The sequence below is a fragment of the Typopeltis vanoorti genome, chromosome 26 (assembly GCF_054136105.1).
Source record: "Typopeltis vanoorti isolate ZY-2024b chromosome 26, IOZ_Tvanoo_1.0, whole genome shotgun sequence".
NCBI lineage: Eukaryota > Metazoa > Arthropoda > Arachnida > Uropygi > Thelyphonidae > Typopeltis > Typopeltis vanoorti.
The window spans coordinates 21,094,756-21,107,690 of NC_143574.1; the positions used below are offsets into that span (position 1 = coordinate 21,094,756).

A 12,935-nucleotide genomic window follows, 5' to 3' on the forward strand; every position below is an offset into this window, starting at 1 on the left:
CCACTCAGTCTCCAAAAGTTAGATAGGGCTAAATGGCCTCGCCTACTCCCCGTATACGGGAATAAAAAAGGCGTTAGCTGATTTTTTTTTAGTTTAGTTGCTTCCATCGAATTAACATCCCGAGGAAAAATGGACCATCTGAAGTCACAATTTATGAATTATAAGGATACATTACGAGGACATTATCATGAGCTTTCAAATACGAAGCAAAACAATTTTTATATTCATCGTACAATCACTTGCACTTTTGTTAATATTAGTGGTTTCGTTAGAGCAAATATTACGACAACTGCTCTCAAGTCGAACCCTGTTTAAGTTGTCTTTAATCCGAATTGTATGTATTCCCAGTTTCAACGGATGTTCGTCAATAGCCTATCGTTGTAAGCTATCATTTATTAGTGTTGCTGCTGCCCCAAGGGATGTAGATCTGTAGATCTGGAAATTTAGTGTTGCTGCTGCCCCCAAGGGATGTATAATATGGAAACTCTGATCTACAGAATCAAACAAGGAACTTCTTCAGCCACTTTCAGTGTGAGGGCTCCATCCATTGAAACAGGAAAGGGAAAAACCCATCGTTATCATGAATCCGATCTAATCACATAGATAATCTGATTCTTCTTTCCTTTAAATTCATTTTTAAATATCTGTTTAAAAGGTTGCCGCTTTCGACAACAAAAAGATACAACAGGTGGCGCCACTAGTTTCGTCTATTTTCGAAAAGTTCGGTCTCTTTTTGGACAGAGGGGGTATATGTATATATAATTAGTCACGGGTAATTAAAATTAATTTAATAAAAATGTTTTCACTGTGCTTAAGTGTATTTTATGGTTCTTCTTTAATAAAATAATAATAATAATAATAATTAGGATGGCCAAATCGGATTTTGTTAGTAAGAAGAGACACATTAGATTAATATCATTTGGTAGTACGGCTTATTCATCATAGAACGAAGGTAAACATAAATACATCAATAACTTGAATCTGAACAATGCTTAATTCTGCGTATCTCGCGAGATCACACTCGCGTGTTGGTTTTTCGTTCGAAAATATAACTCGTCATAAGTTAAGCTTTTCCTAATGCTGCAACTCTGGTATTTAGACTTGATGACGTCAACTTAGATCAGGTTATGAGTTAGTTGCCTAGCAAAAATACGTGTTTACTTCTAAGCGATCATGGCCACGTTAATCAACGGTTTTCCCTGTAATGGTTTTGTTATGACGATCATCGAAAGCTGAATGTAATGTATATCAAGTACTTAACTGAATTTTAAATTTTCAATTTCTTGTTTTCTTTATTTCCTCAATGCATAGTTTGAAAGCAACTCATGTTTTCAATAAACATCGATTTACAAAGCGGTCTTGTGAAATGTTTTTTTTTTATTTCCCACAGTGTACAGAAGCAAGCAGGGAAACAGGAAAGCAAAACTGCGTCATATATTGATAGATATAACATTAGATGTATCTCTGAAGATGACATTGTTTTCAATTTTCGAAGGTACGTTTTTTCATAGAAAAACCTAAAAAAAAATAAAGACCTGTTTTTAGTGTACATCCTAAAGATGTACATTTCTGAATATCTGCAGTTTTTACATCTGGTATTTTATTTCTTCCAAATAGATGGAAATTGAACCCATGCAAATGGTTGTATATTTGGAACTATAGAAGAACCGATTTTTAATAACTGAATTAAAATTTTATTACTTAAACTTGAACTGAGTTTACTAATCAGTCTTAGATCGGTTGCTATTTATTATTAAATAATAATTATTTGCACGTAACAAATAAAAATTATAACATTATTTATCTTTATTTATTACTGCAGCATATGGGGATGGATATAGGGTTGGCGAGACGGATAGGAGGGTGGCTGATGGAGAGATATCAGAGAGTAGTTTATTCAGGGGTAGAGTCCAAAAGACGACCTGTGACTAGTGGGGTGCCACAGGGTTCTCTTCGTGGACCACTGCTGTTTAATTTGTTCATTAACGATATAGGGAAGGATCTAAGAGGAACAGATCATTTGTTCGCTGATGATACAAAGTTGGGTAGGACAATGGTGAATGCAGAAGATGTCAGAATTTTGCAGGATGATTTGGATAGATTGGGGGACTGGGCTAAGGAGAATGGATGTCAATTTAATGTGGCAAAGTATAAGGTTATGTATTTTGGGGTGATAGGGAGTTGAAGTTTAGGGGGCGCATTGCAAAAGTGGCTAAATCAGCTCATCAAATCACTTGGGTACTGAAAAATACTTTAAGAAGCAGAGACAAGCAAGTTATTGTTCCTCTGTATCGAGCCTTGATAAGACCCCATCTTGACTACTGTGCCCTGATGCGGGCGCCAGGGTTCCTTCTTGATGGGGAGGAGGTGGAGAGGATCCAGAGGCGAGTGACTAAGATGATAACAGGTCTATGGAATGAACCACATGAGAACAGGTTGAAGATTTGTGGGTTGCAGAAATTGGTTGACAGGCAGAAAAGGGGTGATATGATTGAGACATTCAAATTGCTGAAGGGTTTCTATAAGATTAATTCAGAGGATATTTTTCAGAACAGGACTGGTGGTGAGAGGACTAGGGACCATCCATGGAAACTGAGCAAAAGTGTGGTTAGAAGGGTGTTAGAGCTGGGTTCTTTACTTTTAGAGTGGTAAATGAGTGGAATAAGCTGCCAGAGTCTGTTGTGGGTGCTACGACCGTGAATGAGTTCAAGGCAAAGTATGATAGATACCGTGTGCATGTTGAGTAGTTGTTTAGGGCCTCCCTCGATGAGTCTAAGGACTCCTTGGAGTTGGCCGTAATAATAATAATAATAATAATAATAATAATAATTTATAACTAAGATCATTTTACGAAAAAAATAAACGCGAATGAAAATATCTCTTATGCCAATATATTTAATCTGAATATAATTAGTTAAAAAGTTAAACAACTTTTTTTATAATAGCTTCTTAAAAAATAGTTTACTTTCATCCATATGAAAGTTTACATTTAGTTATCATTAAGCCTAAATCAGACATGTGTAGATATACTAAGCCTAAATAGTGCTCTTATAGTTTTTCCTGAAATTTCATTTTTAAGTTGAACCTTGATTATATCATAAATATATATTTGCTTTCATGTTGCCAGGTAGATGCTCTAAAGACAATATAGGGCGAGTGTTAATTCTGGATAATATTTCTGGAATATTTTTCTATCAGTGAAACTAAAGAAGAAAAAATCGAGTTTGATTTATAACTTCACTATTTGTATACTATTTTTGATAGTAGACTGCAGACAGTTACCCTTTAGAGTTAAATAACCAAAAAGACCAAAGGGGTTAGTTATCAGAATCTATAGAGTGTTTAAGATGGCAAATAAATGCAAGAAAGTTGACCAAAGAGATTTTGAGCCATAGTAGATGAAAAGCAGGATCACGGCACTCGACATGTGACGAATGGTGGATGTCGAATATTTTCTTGGGAGTTTTTTCTGATCCCAGTGTTATTCTATGGTGTTATTGTTTTAATTGTAATTTCATTGTTTGTAACGTTAGAAGTTAATACTGAGTATGGACGTGGTGAGAGTTTCAGGATCATATATGAAACATCCAACATGCTTTCCCTCCTGCATATGGCGATACTCGAAGTTACGGAATGATCGGCTTCATTGCGCTGTATTCTCAGGGTCACCGGAGAGTCCTGTTTATGAAAACGGGCCACCATAGAAAAGTGGAGTTGGCTTGGCTACAAAAAAGACTTTGTAGAGCTCCCAGAACGCTAATTGGAGTTTAAATTACAATTTTCAAAACGATTATCCTCGTTTGGGACCCTGAAACTCGTTTTATCGATTGCAAAATTGAGTATTTAAATGCCAATGTAAATACTAAAGAAACGAGCTACTACGTAATTAGTAGCTCGTTTCTCAAATTGCAAATTACAATGAGCACTAGTAGTAGGGGAATATCAATTGCTTGCACCTGTTATATGTCCTTCAAGTTATGTAATCCTGTGTTATTCATGAATAACAATAGGGAATCAATCCATAATATTTTTCTCATGCGTACATGTTGTTGCAATTCGAATTAGACAACTTAATAAGCCAATTTAAAATAAGAAAAAACTTAATTTTATTGAAATTGCAACATCTCTTTATGGCATCGCTTCATGGATTGTTACTATGATGAGATGAACCATGACATTAACATCGACTTTGGATGTTACACCGATACGTGCATGACTGGTTTGATGTATGAGAAATATTTGGATTCTACGAAAACAGCCTACGATTATTATGAAGAGGGCATTTGTGCTATAACTTTATGCGCAATATGTTTTGATACCACGTGATAGTCAGTAACATGCGCAGGAATTAATAAATTGGCCAATGCAGATGAACAGAAGTGTATCGTCATTGGCTAACTTAACAATACCCCACTTCTTTTTGTTCATTTTTTAAAGCATCCATCAGTAATACTTCTAATAATTGTAATTCTAGGAATTTCTTTTCATGCAACATTAGTGTAGCCTTCAATTCAGGGTCAAAAGTAATAATCTGTTACCATGACGTAACAGATCGTAAGATGGATTGATATCGAGTTGTACTATTACTAGAATAATAATTTCTCAATGACTTCTCTTCAATAGCATTTAATAAAATTTGGGATTTACAATGGAACATACCACCCGATTTAATTTTGACGGGGGCATTTTTATTTCTCTTTGTACAGTATATCCCGCTCACCACAGATATTGTCACTCTACAGTACATCAGCGCTTTGGGCTTATTAAGAAATTTTTAAAATAATTTTTACTTTACGTTTTTTTTTTTTTTTTTTTTTTTTTGTACTTCAAGCCTCAATAAGCAACCATAAACCAACCAACAAACCAACACACTGGATGGATAACATTTGATGAAATTTAGTACTTACGATCTCTGTGAGATCTGTCGTTTCGTTTGGACCATTTTTATGGCAAAAGGGAAAAAAAATTATTATGTTTAGTGCATATGCCAGAAATGGCTTTGGGTTCAGTTATGATTCAGATGCGTTGTAATCAAAGCTTGGTAGAGTGGAATGACTAAATCCTCATCTCTGTTTGCAATTTTTTCTTCTTTGGCATAGTAGCATTTCTTCATGCTGTTTTTATAACTTTTGCAGTATGTCTTTTGGACTTCAGTAGTTCCAAAGTGCAAATCTCACATTTATTGGTGTTGAAGTATCATCCCCACTTGTCAACCCACATAACCAGTCTATTCAAATATCATTAACAAAAAAAAATATACAGGAGTGGTCCCAGGACAGAATCCTGTGGGACTCGACCGTTAACACTCCTCCTCAGAGAGCAAGCTTCTATATACACAATACTTTGATTAGACAGTTTCTTATTCGATCAATCCGCCAACCGATTATCCCAACCCATTTGTCGTAGCTTACACACAAATTTATTGTGGCAATCTGTCAAATGTCTTTGCAAAATCTAAAAATATCATCGAATGAGAATCACCCCATTCACAACTGTTGTCACTGTATCTTAAAATGCAAGTAAATAAGCGAAACAGGAGTTACCATTAACCTATGTCGGCCTGTATATAAAGGGTGTCCCCAAATTCACGCAAGATTTAAATTTAGCGCCATTTGTGGGATAAAGTGTTGCCAACGAGAAAAAAAGACAGCGTGACAGCTGACAGTTCAGGACTATTAAAAATGGAGCGCTACACGAAAGAACAACGCATTTTCATTGTTGAGCAATATTTTAAAAATAATGAAGGTTTTGGCAGCTACAGTTCGCAATTTTCGTACAAAATATGGTCGGAATAGTGATTTAACTTCATCAACTGTGAAAAGATTAATTAAAAAATTCAAGGAAACTGGATTAATGAGTGATCTTATACACGCTGGCCGTCCTTCAACAAGTCGTTCAACAGAAAACATCGAAGCAGTTCGTGAGAGTGTTGCTGAGAGTCCAGGAACATCAATTCGGCACCGTGGTCTTGAATTGGGCATTTCGAGAAGCTCTCTACAGCGTATTCTCACGAAAGATTTGCATCTTTATGCTTACAAAGTTCAATTGACTCAAGAACTGAAGCCGACTGACCACACACAGCGAAGAGAGTTGGTTGAATGGATTATGGAACAACAACAAGTGGATGCTTATTTTTCGAACAAAATCATCTTCAGCGATGAGGCTCATTTTCATCTTGATGGCTTCGTTAATCCACAAAATTGTCGCATTTGGGGTTCAGAAAATCCACGAGTGATTGTTGAGAAACAAATGCATCCACAACTTGTCACTTTTGGGCTGGAGGCATCATCGGTCCATTCTTCTTCGAAAATGAGGCTGGTAAGGCAATAACAGTTAATGGTGCTGGCTATCGCGACATTATAATCCAGTTTTTTGTGCCTAAATTGCAAGATATGGATGTGGAAAACAAGACGGTGCCACATGCCATACAGCCCGAGAAACAATTCAATTACTGCATGAGTCATTTCCTGGTCGTGTAATTTCCCGTTTTGGTGATCAGAATTGGCCGCCCAGATCATGTGACTTAACGCCGTTGGACTTTTTTCTTTGGGGTTTTTTTGAAGTCTAAGGTTTATGCCAACAAGCCCACGACCACTCACGCCTTGAAGGAGGAAATTGAGCGCTGTATCAACGAAATTCAGCCACATTTATGCAAAACGGTCATGAAACATTTCGACAAAAGAGTGCATATGTGCGAGCAAAGCCGTGAAGGCCATTTACCCGATATGCTATTCCATGCATAACCCTATACTGTATACTTTATGAATCAATAAGAAATTACAATTTTTAATTAAAAACCTGTGTTTTCTATCAAAATTACTTCTTGCGTGAATTTTGGGACACCCTGTATTAAACTTGTGATAAACCAAGCTACGTTTGAAACTCCAACTTGTACTAATTATGATTTAAAATCAATAGTTTCACGTACAGTTCTTGGATGAATAGTACTGCTAGTATTTGTTTCAATAGTTACAGTTGAAACTGAAATACCATAGTGGTTTCACGTTTCATATTGAGTTAAAAACATCGCGTTAAAAGCTTCAACTTCAGAATTTTACAGGAAAATGGGTGTAGAAGAAATTCATTTTCCATCCTAAAAACATTCCCATACATGCCCACGAAAAGATCTGAACTCACATCACTTGGCTTAGATAGCGACCACACACCCACCCACCCACCCACACACACGAAGTCTCAATCTAAAAATAAAATAAAAGAAACTATTAAAAGGTTGGCCTTCTCAATAAATCGCAATGTTGCTCAAAGTGTTCCATATTTCCAGGTTCCATCGTCATGTATGCATTTCAAAATATCTGTTTTGTAATATGCAAGTTCACGATCCAACTTTATGAATCCCAAAACAGTCTTAATAGACTGCTGTTATTTCGATTGTTAATATTGTCATAACTGTAGTTCACAAACGTTTTAATATTAGTCATCGATAATGCTGGAAGATTTAGTTTGCTGCCATAAACAAAACTGTACGAGCGTTAATAATTATCATCCATCAGTGTCATCTTTTGGAGAGTAAGCATAACCAGTTTGGTCAGATGCATCAGTATATTTTGGTAGATACACAGTCTTGGAGAACGAAAGAGAAATGACAACTGGCTGTTCAGCCTAGACCTACATTGCAAGTAGGTTGCTTGCTAGACAAATGGGCAAAACCATGACCTCTACTGGCTGCTCGCGTCCTAATTTTTTAAAATATTTTTTATGAGGAGTTTTGCAATAAGCATTTATTAACACTTTTCTGTTAGCATTACAGAACTATTCTGACGATGGATTACAATCCGATTTGATATTTACAATCTTAAAGAGTTTTCCTCCAACCCAGTTATTGCAACAGAACAGGTTAGTTTGTTTGTCAGGCTTGTTATAACTCTTATCAAAGCCTCTTTTGGCGATTTTGTAAAATGAGGTGTTAAAAACTTGGTTAAAATTTATCGCCATATTTTAATTCGTTTACAGTGGAAACAAAATACAACTGAGGAACAAAATACATGTTATGATTTTCTCCAATAGATTCTATATTTACCTTTTTTCTTTTTCTTTTTTTCGTACTTGGAAATGAGGTAAATGTTTACCTAAAAATTATGTCACCTAATCCTTCTATGTACTGTTTACGTTTACAATGTCCAAAGAAGCATGAACGTCTTATACAATTCATCATGGATAATGCTCTAGTTCAGAGAGTTTATATACAGGTAGCTATTTTGGATAATAATGTTTCGTTAGCTGATATACAGTCACAAAATTAGGGAATGGACATACTGTGTGTGTGTGTGTGTGTGTGTGTGTGTGTGTGTGTGTGTGTGTGTGTGTGTGTGTGTGTGTGTGTGTGTGTGTGTGTGTGTGTGTGTGTGTGTGTGTGTGTGTGTGTGTGTGTGTGTGTGTGTGTGTGTGTCAAAAAAAATACTCTCCATACAATCACTAACCAACCAATCAATACTTTTGAGCAAGTGGTTGCGATCTCGAATAAACCTGAGAAAAATTACAGATTTTTTAAAAAAATAAATACATGATATCTACCCTTCAGAATCATTTATACGTTAAAACTTGTAACACCTGAAACACTTGTAAACTCTGCAGTTTGTACTTCTTTGACCTCTTACTACTGTATATACTGTAGCCTGATAAGAACCAACCGGAGCACCCCTCTGAGGTTGTGATGTCCCAGGCATTTGATTCCAGGAGTACATTTTGTTTTCCATATGCATGGATGTTCATAATTCAGATGTATAAGTTTTATAAGTAAAAAAAAAAGGAAGGAAAATTTTATCTTGATGCTCCAGTTAGCTGTTGTTGTTTGGAAGTATCACAGAAGCAACTAAGGCCATGAGACTCGCGTATTATGTCTGCTCTGTTGATTGCACGTGTTCTTCTAGCGCCGGTTTGTTGTGCAGAATAAAAAACATAACTATGAGTTCCAAATTACAGAAGCATTTTCGTTTCCAAAAAAGAATATAAACGATATCGAAGTTTTTTTGCAAACATTCCACATTGGACAGCTCCTTTATTACTAAACATTGAAGACCGGATATTAACGACAATATCCGAAGTCCAAATGATAACTTTTTTTGTCTTTTTGACGGCTCAATTTTATAAACAATCGAACTAAGCCTAGCACGTAAAGCATCAAAAAATATTTAATTCAACAGATTGTACCAATACTTGGTATTAAATTCTCTTTCGATATTTTTAAAGACAGGGCTTTATTTAAATCTTGAGTACGTCTCAAACTTATATCATGGAATGTTTCTTTGTCTTCAAATGATGATACGACGTCTTTGTTTTTTGAATGAAATAAAAAAAAAATCAGCCGAAGAAGACATACGCAAATAGCAAACATACTTCTCTGTTCCTCCTAGCTTTACATGCTATGGCCATAATTATAAACAACCTATTCCAGGCAAGGCAACCTGGCGAACTTCACATTGAAGAGAAAGTGTGGCAAGAGTTTAATATTGACTGCTATTACTCACTTGACGTTCATATTGGCAAAAAAGACCCATGAGTAAGAACGCTTGTACTGTTCTATTTAACTTTATCTAAAACCACACACACATACGCACGCACGCACGCACGCACGCACTTTTCTTTCTGAAGGCCTCATCATTGTGCTTTTGTAAGAATTATCATCCAATCATCTTAACCAAGTGACTCATCTACGGAACCATAGTTCCACATTCTGTGGAAAGCTATAAACAATCGAACTAAGTTTCATGGTCTAATTCCCATTTCGATGTTTGTCCACTTTGCTTCATAGTTGGCCATTCAAGATTATCTTCATATTTAGCGTCGAATATTACAACTGCTTTTTTCCTAATCATCATTACCTGAATATAACATCTTGATATTATTTAGCATAATCTTACCTTTTTTTGGGGAGGCTTCTTTGTTTCCATAATTCCAGTGTTTTCTGGTCTTGTACTTCTCAAATACTTTTGCAATTTTCACTTCTTTTCCATTGATACTTCTAACACTGATAGTGTCTATCCCGAATTCTGATGATGTTATTGTTGAGGTTTTTTCCTCCAGTAGCTAGCCTTTGTCTGTTCGTCCTAGTTCCATGAAGAAAGCAGGTAGGATCGTGTTGTTTTTGGCTTAAACCAATACAAAATATAATTTGGTTGTCTCAATAATCCCAAATTGACAGCTCTTTCTCATTATCCTACTAAATGACTGCACCATCAGATGGTGAGGATTGGTGATACCAAAATCACCATAATTTGTATTATTATTGTAAACTGGTCATTTCAAAATAAAACAGTGTGTGTGTGTGTGTGTGTGTGTGTATACATCCTCTGTCCAAAAGGAAACAGAACTTTTCGAAAATAGAAGAAACTAGTGGCGCCACCTGCTGTATCTTTTTGTTGTCGAAAGCGGCAACCTTCATTAGTGTTGTGTCAACTGTTTATGACATTTGTTTCATTAGAAGCCGAGTTATAGTGCCAAGAGTGACTGCGTTTTGACGGACGGTCGGAAAATGAGTTTCAAACAGAGTTTAAACTTAGTAAAAGTTTTACCGAAACGCATCAAATGCTTCAAAAATCATACGGTGATGAATACTTATCCCGTACTCAACTTTACGAGTGCGATTTCAAAGTGGTCGTGAGACGCTTGAGGATGACGAAAAGCCGGGCCGTCCAAAAACTGGATTGAGCGAAGTTAATATCCAAAACGTGCACGATTTCATCAAAGAAAACCCGAAATCATCCGTGAGATTGATTGAAGATGAATTGGGGATTCCAAAATCAACTGTGCACAACATTTTGACCGAGAGTTTGGGCCTTGGTAAATTGAATTCGCGATTTGTTCCCCACAAGTTGACCGAAGACCAAAAAATGTATCGAATTGAACACTGCAAGGACCTCATTGAAACCGCTCGTAAGGACTCAAACTTCCTTGAAACGATCGTTACTGGTGACGAAACGTGGTGTTTTGAGTATGAGCCCGAAACAAAGCGCCAGAGTGCTGAGTGGAGACCACCAGAAGAGGAGCATCCGGAAAAAAGTCGCTTGGAGAAGTCAAAAGTAAAGACAATGCTGATTTGTTTCTACGATTCCAAGGGCATTATCCACAAATTCATTCTTACTGGCAAAACGGTCAATGGTGAATTTTATCTCGAAGTTTTGAAGCGATTGATAGCGAGAATTCGTCGCGTACGGTATGTATATCATGATGCAAGCAGCTGGTCACTTTTGCACACCATCTCATCGTTCAAACATTGTGAGACAGTTTTTGAGCAAAACCAAGTTTGTGTGTTGGATCACTGGCCGTATTCGCCTGATTTAGCACCCCTTCACTTCTCTGTCTTCCCCCCCCCCCAATTCATTTGCCGATGAAAGAAAAACGATACGACACCATTGAAATCGTTTCAAGCGGCAGTAACCACGACCTTCTCATTTAACGAATTAATCGACCGTGCCAAAAGCCGTATAGAAGCTGAGGGAGAGTATGTTGATTGAAATAAATGATTTGAATAATTATAATTAGCGCGTGATTTATTTTCTATCAAAAGCTCGGTTTATATATATATATATATATATATATATATATATATATATATATATATATATATAATTATTACAATTTATTGTATTTTTCTATTAATATAAAAATAAAATAAATAAATATGAATATCAATATTTTGTTTAATTTTATAGCGGAAGAACTGGAAGTGTGACATTGTCGTATTAAAGAAAACAAAATACTACCACATTGCTTGCGTTGTTCCACTAGAATCATCTACTCTCTGCTTCGTAGGTTATTGCTTATCACGTCTCGCTAAAACAAATTACTGTAATCGCCAATTCTGTGTAATACCTGAGCTGTCACATCGAGCCATTCCCCACTATGTTAGTATCTCAGGGACAGCACGACCTTTCCGGTTTCTGAGTCATGGTGGTTGTGGTGTAGAGTTATTCTCTGATTGTAGTGGAGGCCAAGTAGAACGTGCAGTATTAAGTTTGTTGAGAAGCGGTAAACCGGAAGCATAGAAAGGAGACGAGGGGTGGAGGCATTTTGAGTAGTGTGCAGTAGCCCCGAAGGATATTTTAAGAGTAGGATTGAGTTGTTTGGAAATGTAACTGAATCCACTAAGGCTATTTAGGCCAGCGTCTTACTGTAAAAGGCTGTTTTGAAGGATTAAAAAACTCGACTTTTCATTCGACTAATTAATTAATTAATAAAATTAATTAATAAACAATAATTAATTAATTTTTATTATTATTAAAAACCAACATAAAAAAACTCCTATATCACGGTATCTGCGAATCCCTACTCTGATACGGTATAACAGTCTATACAAACACATCAAACAGCCACCTAACAAAATTAGAAACATTACACAGGAAAATCGTGTCAACAGTGATCTGGACACCTTTCACGCAATAACCAATATCCGAGAAGCACATGGCGATACACAGAATTCTGAGCATTAAAAACCTGAAACACTACATGACATTAACAAGGAATTACTTCAACATCACCTATCGAAACAACAGAGACACATATCGTATAACACGACCTACAACAACTCTCTACATCCCCACACCCTTCATCAACTCATACGGTACTTTTGTGAGATCACATCAGATACCCACGCAACTCAACAACCTACGAAGAAAGTTAAAACACGTAGATAATTACAGAACATTAAAACACGAACTCTGGAAAATATACCAACAAAGTTAAGAAACCATTAACACTAATATACACATCACAAATCACTAGCATCCTATACATAAACAGTAGCAACAACACAAATAGTGAAGGCTAAATCCCACTCTCTTCATAAAAGCTAACCCAAACTTCGAAGTAGGTGGAATTAACTTACCTCACTAATCTATAAGTAATCCTTATAAGCAAATGCAGAAATTTGTATGTATAATCACTCTTTCTCTTTCTCAAACTTAAAAACAAAAATATAT

At 36.1% G+C, this 12,935-nt stretch overlaps 1 long non-coding RNA gene across 1 annotated transcript; it reads left to right on the forward strand.

Annotated features, from left to right (window-relative positions):
- The first annotated feature begins 1,124 nt into the window (after nucleotides 1-1,124).
- LOC150092393 (uncharacterized) lies at nucleotides 1,125-12,150 on the forward strand. The gene is made up of 3 exons (XR_016550587.1): nucleotides 1,125-1,238; nucleotides 1,391-1,495; nucleotides 11,670-12,150. It is a non-coding gene; the product is annotated as an uncharacterized LOC150092393 (long non-coding RNA).
- Nucleotides 12,151-12,935: the final 785 nt, after the last annotated feature.